The 14,101-nt window shown below is 45.2% G+C and overlaps 1 protein-coding gene across 6 annotated transcripts in view; it reads right to left on the minus strand.

Annotated features, from left to right (window-relative positions):
• FARP1 (FERM, ARH/RhoGEF and pleckstrin domain protein 1) overlaps window positions 1-13,833 on the minus strand; it is a 187,293-nt gene extending 173,460 nt beyond the window's left edge. For 3 of the 6 annotated variants that reach the window (XM_079972520.1, XM_079972519.1, XM_079972518.1), the window contains exon 1: window positions 13,162-13,569. The gene's annotated coding sequence lies outside the window, so the exon portion shown is untranslated. Of the gene's footprint in view, window positions 1-12,413; window positions 12,521-13,161; window positions 13,570-13,699 lie in introns of those variants that run through there. The other 3 variants (XM_079972517.1, XM_079972515.1, XM_079972516.1) reach the window with 3 other exon arrangements.
• Window positions 13,834-14,101: the final 268 nt, after the last annotated feature.

A 14,101-nucleotide genomic window follows, 5' to 3' on the forward strand; every position in this document is an offset into this window, starting at 1 on the left:
AAGGCCTGGAGGGCTGGATTTGGCCCCCAGGCCTCAAGTTCCCCACCCCTGGCCTTTAATCTAGAGCCCTTCGAACCCTACATAAAATAATCCTTCAAAGTCTAATGTATATTCTGTGCATTGCTTTACTATACTTTTTCAGTCATTCTGTTCTTAGCACCAGTAAGTACCTTAAGACTCCTCTGAAACACTTCATTCAGAAGGGTAGCCACATTAGTGTTGTTGTAGCCAAAACAGCCAGGAGTCTTGTGGAATCTTAAACAATAACAAGTTATGATGACGTACTCTTGCTTGTTTTTTGAAATACATTTGCCACCTACGTTACAAAAATGAAAGAATGCTAAGATTTACAAGCCTGGATTATTATTATTCAATTGATTTAGTTGACAGGAATAACCTTTGAATAATGATGTATTACATTGATGCTCTTTACAGTGGTACCTTGGTTTACGAAATTAATCCGTACCGGATTAACGTAAACCAAAGCATTCTTGAACCAAGGCATGCTTTCCCATAGCAGTGGGGGACTTAATTTACATATGGAACACACTCAACAGGAAGTGGAACATGTTCTGCTTCCAAGGCAAAGTTCACAAACTAAAACACCTACTTCCTGATTTGCAGCATTCTTAAGCCAAGTTGTTCATAAACTAAGCCGTTCTTAAACCAAGGTACCACTGTACTCTATATAATACCATGACGGAATTCAGAGCGCACAGAAACACCGTTTACCTTCCCGCCACAGCAGTACCTATTTATCTACTTGCTCTGCCATGCTTTTGAACTGCTAGGTTGGCAGGAGCTGGGACAGAGCAACGGGAGTTCACCCCGTCACAGGGATTTGAACCGCCAACCTTCCGATCAGCAAGCCCAAGAGGCTCAGTGGTTTAGACCACAGTGCCACCTGAGTCCCCTCTACTCACTCCTTTTAAAAGGTTCATTAGCTTCAGTTCAGAAACAGGTGACACATATGCAAGCGGTAAGAAATGGTGGTGTGGTTTTTTACCACTGCCTTGTCAAACTACCTTTGCCATGTTAATTATAGATTAAAAATCTACTGCTAGAGAATAACCTATAGAAACCTATGCTCACAAACATTCAACTGAAAAAAGAGTTAAATTAATACAATGCACACCATGGCCTGAATCCAAATAACTCGTCCAACCAGTTTGGTGTATCTGAAGGTGCTCTGGACAGATTTCTTGTACAGTAGTAACCCCACCATGACACAAAAGGCTTTTAAGAAAGGAACTGTTAAAGGAGTTGTGATATCACATGGTGATCTACTGCTCAAAGGAAAGCAAGAATAAGAAAATCTGCTGGGTGAGAACAAGCTGTTGGGGTAGACCCAAGCAGCTCTTTGGATCCTAGTCAATGTTTCTCCTTCACTTTCCTGTCCTTCCATTGTTCAGGAACATTTCACACACTGCATGGCAGCAAACCTAGGTCTCTTGCCAAGTAGACACTTAATATGGAACTGTACTCAATTGCGGCCAACTTCCCGGATAAGTTCATCAATATTATACACGGGTTGGACACACCTAAGTCATATTTCACATTTTACATGTCAAGTGAACACTGACTATGAGAACAATCCCTCAATCCATAAAGTATACGCCACTTATAAACTGTAATCATTTTTCAAGATTAATGATTACCAACCAAATTTATTATTTCTGAGAATTAAGATAATAGTATAAAGCACAGCATAACTGCCTAGCACAATTTGCAAATTTAATTTTCAATCTCTCTGTCTACGTCCTTCTAAAACTGTCTGGAGAATTATCAAGGTTTTTTAATGGAACGGGCAAGAAATATTACAAATTGCCATGCCAAAACAGTATCTCTCTGAACCAAAAGGTACTTCCCTATCCTTCGATGGAAATGATGTGTCAATAGTTTTGTTTTGTTGTTGATTTTTAAAATACTAATACTAATAATGTAATTACCCTATGCAGATTCTTTTCTTATACACTTTACACCTGCTAGGCACGTTGTAAAATATGCAGAAAATTAAACCCAGTGGAAAAGCAACAACCGGGTGGACCTCTGCACCACAAAAGTCTGGACAGGGGTTAGCAAACATTTTCAGCAGGGGGCTGGTCCACTGTCCCTCAGACCTTGTGGGGGGCCGGACTATTTGGGGGGTGGGTGGGAAACGAACGAATTCCTATTCCCCACAAATAACCCAGAGATGAATTTTAAATAAAAGGACACATTCTACTCATGCAAAAACATGCTGATTCCCAGACCGTCCACGTGCCACATTTAGAAGGTGACTGGGCTGGATCTGGTCCCCGGGCCTTAGTTTGCCTACCCATGAGTTAGGATAACCTAACAGGGTTGGGTAACCTCAAGGACAGGAACAGAATGTGGCCTTTGGTCTCTCTATCTGGTCCTTGGGTCTCTCTCCGGACTATAATCTTCTCCAGACCACAGCCCTTCCAGCCCCTGCTCTGCACCCCCCTCCTTGAGTGCTTTTGCCTGGCTAGAATTTTGAACTCCTGTAATGCTTTTTTTTGCCTGGATGATGGACAGTGAAGAGTTTGTGTATGTGCTGAAGCTAGTTCCACCCATTTTGACATTGGCCCCACCCACCACTGATATTTGGCCCTGAATGAAATGTGACTCTCAGACTGAAAAAGGCTTACTATGCAGGACAATGGGAGAGGGAGAGGGAGAGAAGTAATCTCAAAACAACCATTTGGCTTCTTTTCTGTCATAAATCAGGATCCCCCCCCCCCCTTTACAACAAGCTCAATGCACTCACTACAAAGTGTATCAATACCAAAAAAAAGAGGCATAGTGAATATTGTAGCATAAGCCATCCTGGTATCTAACTTGTACAGTGGTACCTCGGGTTACATACGCTTCAGGTTATAGACTCCACTAACCCAGAAATAGTGCTTCAGGTTAAGAACTTTGCTTCAGGATGAGAACAGAAATTGTGCAGCGGCGGCACGGCAGCAGCAGGAGGCCCCATTAGCTAAAGTGGTGCTTCAGGTTAAGAACAGTTTCAGGTTGAGTACGGACCTCCGGAACGAATTAAGTACTTAACCTGAGGTACCACTGTATTAATGCAATACTTTCTCACCTGATGTGTAATCGGACTTTGTACTAAAATCAGTTATTAAAAAGATAAAATATATATACAATTGCCAACAGCAGTAGGCTGAAATCGCAAGGGTACTCAGGAGTAAGTTTGCAATCCATAAATAAAATGTATATTCAGATGTTTGCATGTTTAAAGCTTAAACCCACAGACTTGCATTTAACACAGATAACTGGTTCTTAAGGTATCTGAATGGTTCTAATTCTATCCAGTTCCACAGAAAGTTACTTTACAAAGGAGCATTCAAATCCCATTCTAATAGATGCAAAGTCAACTTTTTCAATGAATAACATATTCCTTAAAGATAGGGGGGAATCCCAAGTGTCAAGTACTACCGCTGGAATTTTGCATGGTCAACTGAGTGGCCGCAGAAAGCTCATTTGAAAGAAAATATTTAGCTCAAGAACTACAGTTCTCAGCATGCAATTCCTCGTTTTTGAAACAGCAACTGCAATAAAGTACAGCTTCATATGCCGGTAGATTGCCAACAGCAGTCTCCATGCGCCAAGCTGCTCTTGGCCATTTCAGTTGTCTCAGCTCAACTCAAGACATAACATTACACTATGGTTTGTGCTAAAATAGTTAGGAAGCCCAAACCACGGTTTCAGTTTTAAAAATCAGGCAAACTATTGTTTAGTGTTTGTTTACATTTACTTGGCACTCCCATTTCTCTGATGCAGCAACCTCCTGAGATATAACTATGGTGTACAGATTTAATAAATTACTGCAAAGCACAGATATTACAAAACATAGTTTGAAAATCCATTTCAAATCATGGTTTCCAATTCTATTTTATCTATACAGGCATAGCTCCAAGAAAGCTTTGCATCTAACACTACAGCGAAACTTCCTTGATAGCGATCATTGGGCATGACATCTGAATGGAGTTAATTTGACTACAGTCATACCTCGGGTTACAGCGCTTCAGGTTGCGTTTTTTCGGGTTACAGACGCGCCGCTGCGGGTTGCGAACGTGCATCCTGCACGGATCACGTTCGCAACCCGAGAGTCCACGGTATCTGTAAGCCAAGTATGTTCTCTGTTGTCTGGTGGCAAACTTATATCTTGGATACAAACACACTACAACTGGCCACGTATTTGATGGTGGAAGAGTTATAACACAGCATAACATTACTTAAAATGGATTTACTCCAATATCAACAGGTTATCCAAAGATTTATATTGGATATGTTACAAGGCAAAAATGTCTATGCACTTAGAAGAAAAACACACACACTAAAACAACCAACTAGCCCCCGTGTTTAAACAGTTATTTCCTCATCCTCAGGAGAGCAATCTACTGAAAAGAAGGCCTAAGAAGATATCATGGTTTAACAGAATGTTACTTTCAACGTATCATGCTACACTTACCGTATTTTTCGCCCTATAGGACGCACTTTTTCCCCTCCAAAAATGAAGGGGAAATGTGTGTGCGTCCTATGGGGTGAATGCAGGCTTTCGCGGAAGCCTGGAGAGCGAGGGGGTCGGTGCGCACCGACCCCTCTCGCTCTCCAGGCTTCAGGAAGCTATCCGCTAGCCGTGGGAGACCCAGCTCTCCCAGGGCTGGCGGAGAGCTTGCCTGCACCCAGAAGCTTGGGGGCGCTGAGCTCCGCACGCCCCAAGCTTCAGGATTAGCGCAGCGCTCCGCTAGCCGTGGGAGAGCCGCGCGAAGTTGCGCGGCTTTCCCAAGGCTAGCGGAGACCTTGCCGGCAGTCAGAAGCTTGGGGCGTGCTGAGCTCCGCACGCCCCAAGCTTCGGGATTAGCGCAGAGCACCTGGGGGGGAATAATTTTTTCCCCTTTATTTCCCCCCCCCCAAAAAAAAACTAGGTGCGTCCTATGGGCCGGTGCGTCCTATGGAGCGAAAAATACGGTATACAATTTGCAGTGAACAACAACAACAACATTTCTTAACAAAAGGAAAGAAAAATTGAAAACTTGCTCTGTCTTGCTTTCAGTTTATAGACTAGGGAAGTCCAGATTTTTAAAACTTCTATTTATTACTAGCAAGGAATGCCAACTGATTAAAGACTCTCAAATCGATTTGCTGTCAAGCTTTTCAGCCAATTAAATCTAAGTCAATCACTGACATTTTGTAATGTACAGAAAGGACTCTGAAGTTCTTGGAAGAGTACATTTTCCTTAAGGACAAAGCAGCATAAACTGCAATAAATGAAAGATACTATTTCACATTAAAATGAACATCTTAAAGATTCATCTATTCCAATCAAAGATCAAGATACAGTGGTACCTCGGGTTAAGTACTTAATTCGTTTCGGAGGTCCGTTCTTAACCTGAAACTGTTCTTAACCTGAGGTACCACTTTAGCTAATGGGGCCTCCTGCTGCTGCTGCGCCGCTGGAGCACGATTTCTGTTCTCATCCTGAAGCAAAGTTCTTAACCAGAGGTACTATTTCTGTGTTAGCAGAGTCTGTAACCTGAAGTGTATGTAAACTGAAGCGTCTGAAACCCGAGGTACCACTGTATATTGGCAGAGAGTTCACCCTAATGCCTATCAACTATTTTTGGTTCTTATTTTTAGAAGGAGAGCGAGTGTTCCATGAAAACTTTGCTAGCTATCGATAAATCTTATGGGAAATGTTATCCTTCAAGGAGTCCTATCAGTTTTGGCTCATTGAAAAGGAAAATGGCACATCTATATAGCCCAGCCATTGACATGCCCTTCAAGTGCCCCATCTGACTTTTGTTCTCAACATCATGGGTTACTTGAGGGGCAAATTTTAATCAGCCACTCAAACTCAAATTGAATAATCACACTGATTAAAATCGATTAAAGCTTGCAGTCCTAATTACACATAACCCACTATGAGTACTTCCAATCCCAATGTGAAATAACCTTGGAGAAAATGCGCACCCTTAAAAAGAAGAAGAACATCAGATTCATGTTTCTGCCTGGTAAGGGACATGGACAACTGTATACAAATGGTCAAGTACACTGGCTGGCAGTGCAAACTAGGGCAGACGACAAGGAAAAGAAATAGGTCAGGGGAAAAATCCCCATGTACACACTGTCCTCTGCCACAGATCCCTCTGCTTTAAGCTGTAGTTCAGTTGTAGAATGCCTGTTTTGCACACAGATAGTCCAGGTTCAATCCTCAGCATCTTCAGTTTCAAGTAACTCAGGTACCTAGTAGGTCTGTAAAAGACCTTTGACTGATAGGCCAAAGAGTCACTAGCAATCAGTGGTGGACAATACAGTCGTACCTTGGAAGTTGAACGGAATCCATTCTGGAAGTCCGTTCGACGTCCAAAACGTTCAGATACCAAAGTGCTGCTTCTGATATTGGAACTGTCACTTCCAGGTTTGTAGCGTTCGGGAGCCAAAATGTTCAAGAACTAAGCCATTCGAAAATCCAAGGTACGACTATATTGGTTTGCTTCTAGTCTCCATAAAAACCTTTTTCAGGTGCCTTCAGATCCTCACCTCATTTTTGGGTTAGCCAATAATCACTCTCTCTATTTTTATATCAATCTTTCTTACTGTGGATTGGTCTGATGAGGAGAGGAATTTAGAACTTTTTAACATTCCAGAATAAACCAAACTTCATGCAAAGTATTTTGTGTTTGTTCAATTTTGTTGTAAATATTTTACAGTACAGCTTTCAATTTTAAAAAGGAATTTAAAACAAACAAACCCAGAACTAAGACTCCACACGAAACATATGCCAAAAGCTCTTTCCATGATTAAGTTTCTCTGTGATCATCAAATGCAATCCCAAATTAAAAGAACCTAAAGTGATTTTAAAGGGATTCTGCATGTCATCAGGATTCCAGAAAAACAGAAGGGCATAAACATGGGGAAACCATTGTTCTTGCATCTCCTTGTTGCCTGAACTGGGATGTTCACAGCTGATACAAGGGAGCATAATGAGACATAAGGGAAGAGGTAGCCTCCAAGGTCATGCAAAGATCATGTCACACAAGATGCAGAGGCAAATCCAGGTCTCCCACTGAATATACCAGCAGTTACCAGAAAAGCAGTATTTAATGTCTGGTTGAAATATAAAGACTTATTGGAAAATAAGACCCCAAGGTGGTTATCACCAATGGAGGCTAAGGCCTTGAAAAAACTCAATATGGAGGCCAAATGGCCGAAATATTGGGAAATAATAGAAAAAGATGGAGATAACTGGAGGTTGCAGAGTATGGAGAAAATAAAAGATAAAGTGCGAGATTGGCTACATTAAGGTAAAGGTACCCCTGCCCGTACGGGCCAGTCTTGACAGACTCTGGGGTTGTGCGCCCATCTCACTTAAGAGGCCAGGGGCCAGCGCTGTCCGGAGACACTTCCGGGTCACGTGGCCAGCGTGACATCGCTGCTCTGGCCAGAGCCAGAGCCAGAGCCAGAGCCGCACACGGAAACGCCGTTTACCTTCCCGCTGGTAAGCGGTCCCTATTTATCTACTTGCACCCGGAGGTGCTTTCGAACTGCTAGGTTGGCAGGCGCTGGGACCGAGCAGCGGGAGCGCACCCCGCCGCAGGGATTCGAACCGCCGACCTTTCGATCGGCAAGCCCTAGGCGCTGAGGCTTTAACCCACAGCGCCACCTATGCTCAGATTAAAGAAGTTTTTAAGTTGGATAAAAAGGTAGGATTCCAGGTGGAAAAATCAAAGTTAGAAACTGAACTGTTAGAACCCAGCTCTAAGATACTTTCAAGAATGCATAATTTGCTGTTAAAATGGAATACACAGGATGAAACAGTCAAATCAGCCATGATAAAATGGGCACAGGACATAGGGTACAACATCATGTTTGCTGACTGGGAAAAGTTATGGACCACAGGTTTGAGATTTACGGCATGTAATGCCTTGAAAGAAAATATTATGAAAATGATATACAGGTGGTACATGACCCCAGTCAAGCTTGCAAAGATATACCATGTGTCTGATAATAAATGTTGGAAGTGTAAAGAAGCTGAAGGAACATTCTTTCACCTCTGGTGGACTTGCCCTAGAGTGAAGGTTTTCTGGGAAATGATTTATAATGAACTGAAAAAGGTATTTAAGTATACCTTCCTTAAGAAACCAGAGGCCTTTCTCTTGGGCATTGTTGGTCAGAGTGTGCAAAAGAAGGATCGAACCTTTTTTATGTACGCTACAACAGCAGCAAGGATACTCATCGCTAAAAGCTGGAAAACTCAAGAATTACCCACACTGGAAGAATGGCAGATGCAACTGATAGACTATATGGAACTGGCGGAGATGACTGGCAGAATCCGAGACCTGGGAGAAGAACTGGTGGAGGAGGACTGGAAGAAATTTAAGGACTATCTACAAAAATATTGTAAATTGTATGAATGTTAAGAAAGATTAGCAAAAACACGGCTCCAACAAACTAGTTATAAAGAATATAAATTTAAATTTAATTGGTTGATGAAAAGATAAATTTTGGATAAGTAATATTTTATGATTAAGCTTCAATAAGAGTATGCTAAATCCCAAAATTTGAGACATTAAATATTGGGAAATTATATTATATGAATTAAGTTAATAATTTGCTGGTAAAATCTATGTTTAGAAAGCAGGAACAAGAGATGTGAGGAAGTCCAAAGTTGAGAATGAAATGTGGATAATGGGAAATATTTTGTTATTATGTATGTTTTTTATTGGTTATACAAAAATTTAATAAATATTATTATAAAAAAAAATGAATATACCAGCAGTTACAGTCCACCTTGAGACATGTACCTGTATGACATACATGTTGGTGCACATGCATTTCTGAGGACCTATCTATGTCATTAAATGCCTTCTATTTTTAGGTATACATCAAAACATGTAATGTGTGAAACGGTCCTTCACAACCCTTTTGGACTTCAGTGCTGTGAAATGAATTTCACTGTGCCCAGGGGTAACTGTCAAAGCATAAGGGAAGCTCCGTTTAAGCACCATGAGAATGCATCACTGTGGAATAGCATTATGGTTGCAAAGGCAAGAGTGAGAGATGATGTCACTCTGACAACACACAAGTTATAAGCAAGGCAGCTGCACAAAGTGCTCCTGAGATACTACTGCTAAACACCATCAAACCACAAAGGCAAAACCCTTGTCAATGCTGTGAATTCTTAGCATCCCAGAGATGCCGGTCTTGTCAACCATCATTATCTCAAGTCTTCTCCCTGTCCCCTATGTGGACAGCCAACAAGAACCAAAACAAGCAGAGGCCCGTTCAGATGGAAATAAATTAAACTGTGTATCTGTATATAATTCCTTTATGACAGCAATAAGATTATCTGGAAAGGGGAAGACTGACTGAAGGAACCACAAATGTGGTTGCTTAGTAACAAAGCACACATTCCCTCTTCCAGTCTCATCCAGAAATAATATATTACAAGTATTTTTATACTACTCCTCAATTAATTTCCTAGGGCAGTTTACAAAAAGAAGAAAATAATTAAACTGTAAGCAACAAATGGTAAAAGCAGTGTTAAAGACAGTGGGATTGAAATTGTCTTACAAGCATGGAGGATTTTAATAAAAAGGTCTCTGCCTGGTGCTGAAAGTGCAATTAGGCACCAGGTGGGTCTCTCTGGGAAGTGTTCCACAACTGGGGTGCCAACACAAAGAAGGCCCTTTCTCTCATCAGCCCCTGACTCAGCTTAGGTGGCAGAGACACCTGAACGAGTCATTTCACAATGAAGATCTTAATTTACAGAAAGTTACATAGGGAGAGGGTACCAAGAGTACCCAAGGGCAGTGATGTTTTCTTAGCACCTCCCATGTGGTTCCTTCTGGCATGAAGTCAGCTATGAGGCTGCAAAAGCAGAACCCAGTCAGCCCGTGTGCAAACAGGAGTAGGAAGATTGAAAAGAAGGGGATTCCTTGGCCACTGGGTCATCTGGAAGCAAGCAAGTAGGCTGAGGACTATCAGATTTCCAGAACTGCATAATGCACATTTGCCGGAAGGCAACCTATAGGGATCTGAGCTAGAGCCACATAAGGGCTCTGGAAGTAAATGAGATATAAATGCATTGATCAGTTAATTTAAATGATAGCTCTGCTTCTACCACTTCTCTAGAAGGTTCACAACTAAAAGCTCCCAAGAGCTTTATACAGTACTATTCCAAATGGCACAGAAGTCCTTCCCCCCCCCCCCCACAACAAATGCAGTAGACTCAATGTGCACCTGTGGCTTGTGTAGGGTGCCTCTCAGCATGTGCACAGTTCCTCTGCAATGGAGAACAATGCCCCCCCCAAAGGCTGATGGCACAGTGCTCCTGGGCATGTTTTATTTGGGAAGAGATTACTTCTGCACCTATCTAATATTGATCCTGCATCTCACCCTCAGGGTGGTTGTGGCCCAACAGATGGTTCATTGCATTAGAAGTGATCTAGACATGGCAGGCGACCCATTCAACTGAAGTAAGAGTAAATCTGCAGCTCTGCTCTGTGCTAGCTATCAATATGCATGGTCTCCCACATACCATGTAGCCTTATGGAATGTAGCTGCAAATTACTATCAGCCATTGCATGCTCCTTATGGAATGTAGCTGCAAATTACTATCAGCCATTGCATGCTCCTTATGGAATGTAGCTGCAAATTACTATCAGCCATTGCATGCTCCTTATAGAATGTAGCTGCAAATTACTACCAGCCATTGCATGCTCTGTTTACTAAGAAGCTGGCTGCACATGTATTTGCATTCACCGTTCATGCATGTAAAAATACAGCCAATACCCTCCAAAATTCTGTTGTCTGTTTCATTCTCTATCCTATACTTCGAATTCCTCTGCAGTGAGATGCGTGTAGTTTATCAAAAGCCCAGTAGAGTTAAGACTATGTAGTTTAGCTAGGAGGGGGAAACTCTTCCAAATGATCTATAGGGCAGGGGTTGCCTGCTCCAAGATGAGGTGAAGCAGGGTGTCTCCTGACCTTCAGGCATGGGAAGCAAGTGCCTTTTATCCCTTGCCACTGCTGCCAGAACACATCATGATTTAGGAACCCACAAGGGCTTTCTTGACTTCATGGAATATTTGACCAACGACCAGCATCTCAACCTTTGGCCACAGTGTGAAAAAGTCCCTAAACAAATTTTGTACTCCCTCCCATCGACTCAAGCACGGTTCTTTTCAATGCTGAGTCAATTCGCACATTTAGCTGTGAGTCATCAGGTGTTGAGCAATCAAGTGATAAGAAAGCAGCTGATCTAAACACATCTGTGAAGCAGCCCAAATAGACCATACCATGCCTTATTTTGGTTGCACCTGAAACTATGTGATCAAGGCAAAATTAAAAAGAGGGCCACTTCCATGGGACCAAATAGGTCATGTAACTCCTGATCTTGGGGCTTCACTTCTTATTAATTTAGAATGATTGGGTCATTGAGAGTGGGGTGGCATGTCACATATTCTTTAACATTTTCTCCTTTGTTGACTCAGTTGAGATCTGGGGTATCAGCTGCAACTTAGATCCAGGTTTTCAGCCGTGTGTGTGTGTGTGTGTGTGTGTACACACACACACACACACACACACACACACACAGAGTGAGCTTAAGTCCAGAGGGCCTTCTTGGTAGCTGGATTCTTTAGCTCCCTTCCACAACTTTCCCCTTGTCTCCTCCGTTTTCAAAAACAATTCACTTAGCTTGTACTACCATATTTACACGAATCTAATGCGCACCTCAAACCCTGAAACCAAAAGGGTTTGGTTTGCCGGCACCATCAAATCTAATAATGCGCTCCCTGATTTTCATGACATTAATTTGGCCCCCAAAAAAGTGTGCGCTGCATTTGAGCAAATACGGTAGATAACAAGCATACCTTTATGAGCTTCCATGGTAGGAAGGCAGCAGTTGAACTCTGGATCTGTAAAGACACTGTGCATTGTTCAGCTGCGAGGTCTGATCATGGGAGCCAGAAAAGGGTGTGTTTCAGTCAATTCAAAACCTAAAACACCTGAGTACCTGTAAAGAGGCTGGAAAGCTAAATGGCACCCCTTCCAACTAATTAACATGAGGCACAATCTACCGGGGGGGGGGGGGGGAGAAACAACCACCCCTCCTCCAAAATGAACCATCAGGCTCTTGCGAACCCATCCTCTCACTTCAACGGGACACACTGTATTGTGCCCGATAGCTCAGATTTGATTCCCCACCTCCCACCCTGCTTAAAAACACCGGGTATCTTCCAACTGAGGCAAATACCGCACCTTGGTCACCAAGGCCTCCTTTGAATGGCACCCCCTACCTTAGCCGCGCACCCCTCCCCTGCTCCATATTGAGGAACCCTAATAAATGCTCCGCGATCCCCTACCCGCCCCCCGCCGCTGGGTCGAGACCCGACCTTTCGCGGAGTTAAACGGTTCCAGATGAGAAGCAAGGCTGGCTGCTCCTCCCCACGTCTGTCCGTCCCGTCCGTCCATCCCAGGCGCTCCCTCGGCTTCCTTTGTGCGCAGCCAGCTCTGCCTAGACGCACCGCCCGGCCGTCAAGAGAGAAAGGCGAGCCGGATGATTCTTAATTCTTATATACAAAGGGGTAGGGGAGGCGATCTGAATCACACAAACATTTCGAACCCCCCCCCCAAGACGAAAGATCGCATTTGAAGCCTGGGGGTGAGGGCGCGGGCCCACCCGAGATACTGCAAAGCGAGAAGGGGGCGGGGAGAGCGAGAGAAGTCAGAAGAGGAGCCCTTCGCCCCAGCAACTTCCAAATCGGATCGAGGAGACAAAAGGCAACTTCTGGAAGTAGCGGCGTGCAAAAGCGGAGCGGGGGCGTGTGCCATAAAGGCGGCGGCGGGGGGGGGGGGAGAGAGAGAGAGAGAGAGGGAGACCGCACAACACAACACAACACACAAACATACACTCAGCCTGGTCCAAGCGGATTTCCAGGGCTGGCGCCTCACCCTCGCCAGAAGCGTCGAACATAAAAAGGGCTGCTTCTCCTCCGGGCTGCCTGGCCGGAGCGGCCCCCCGCGCCCGGACTCGGGAGCCGCCGCCCCCCCCCCTCAGCCCCGCGAGCGCCCCCGCCGCCGCCCCCTCCAAGCCCTCTCCCCCATTGTTTGCTCCCAGCTCCGCGCGCCGCCCCTGCTCACCGCGCGCGGCGCTCCTCCTGGGGCTCGCTCGCTGGGCTGGCGCAGGACGAGTCGCCTCGGGGCCGCCGAAGGGTCCGAGCCATTAAAGGATCCGGGAGGCGGTGTGGCGGCGAGGAGGAGGAGGAGGAGGAGGGGGAAGGCAAGGGGAGCAGCGGCGGCGAGCGGGCGACGGGAACGAGGGCGCCATGGCTCGCCTTTTTGCGCGCGGGGAAAGGGAGGCCAAAGGGTCAGGGGACCGGAGCCCCGCCGACCCAGGAGCGGGAAGCGAGCGCTGCTGCTTGCTGCTCCTACAGCCGCCGCTGCCGCCGCCTTCTGTTTCCCCTCCCACTCCCACTCCGGCCCCCGCCTCGGGGAAAGGCGCGGCGGCGAAGAGCCCCCTCCAGCGTCCGCGCGCCAGTCCTGCCCCGGCTGCTGCTGCTGCTGCTGCTGCTGCACAGGCGGCCCCCGCCCCGGCCGCCTTTCTTCTTCTCCTCACGCGGAATAAGCGCAGCGCGCGCGCGCGCCAAACGCCCCCCCCCCCAACCCACCCAAGACTCACCCTCCGCACAGAACGCGGGGCGGGAGGAGCCTTTTTCCCGCCTTCTCGCCAAGGGTCAACTCATGCAAGTCTCTCGTTTCGGACGAGGCTCGGCGGCGGCGGCGGCGCGGGGTTCAAACCGAGCCACCAGGCAACAGTTCAGGCTCATTACCTGTGCGGGGTACCGCCAACTGCAATATAGTCTTACCTGATTTAAAATATAGTACTCAGAGCCGGCCTAAAGGCAAACCAGTAAAGCATTTGAATCAAATAGATTTGTATAAGATTGTGCGCCCCCTGGGGGAGAGTCATAAGAAACTAAATTAAAACTTTGTTCATAATTTAAGGGGGTGGAGGAGATGGCGGGAAAGGACGGGAAGAAGTCAATAGGCACACCGATAGAGAGAAAAACTTCACGACAAG

The sequence above is a fragment of the Podarcis cretensis genome (assembly GCF_951804945.1).
Source record: "Podarcis cretensis genome assembly, chromosome: 4".
NCBI classification, from domain to species: domain Eukaryota; kingdom Metazoa; phylum Chordata; class Lepidosauria; order Squamata; family Lacertidae; genus Podarcis; species Podarcis cretensis.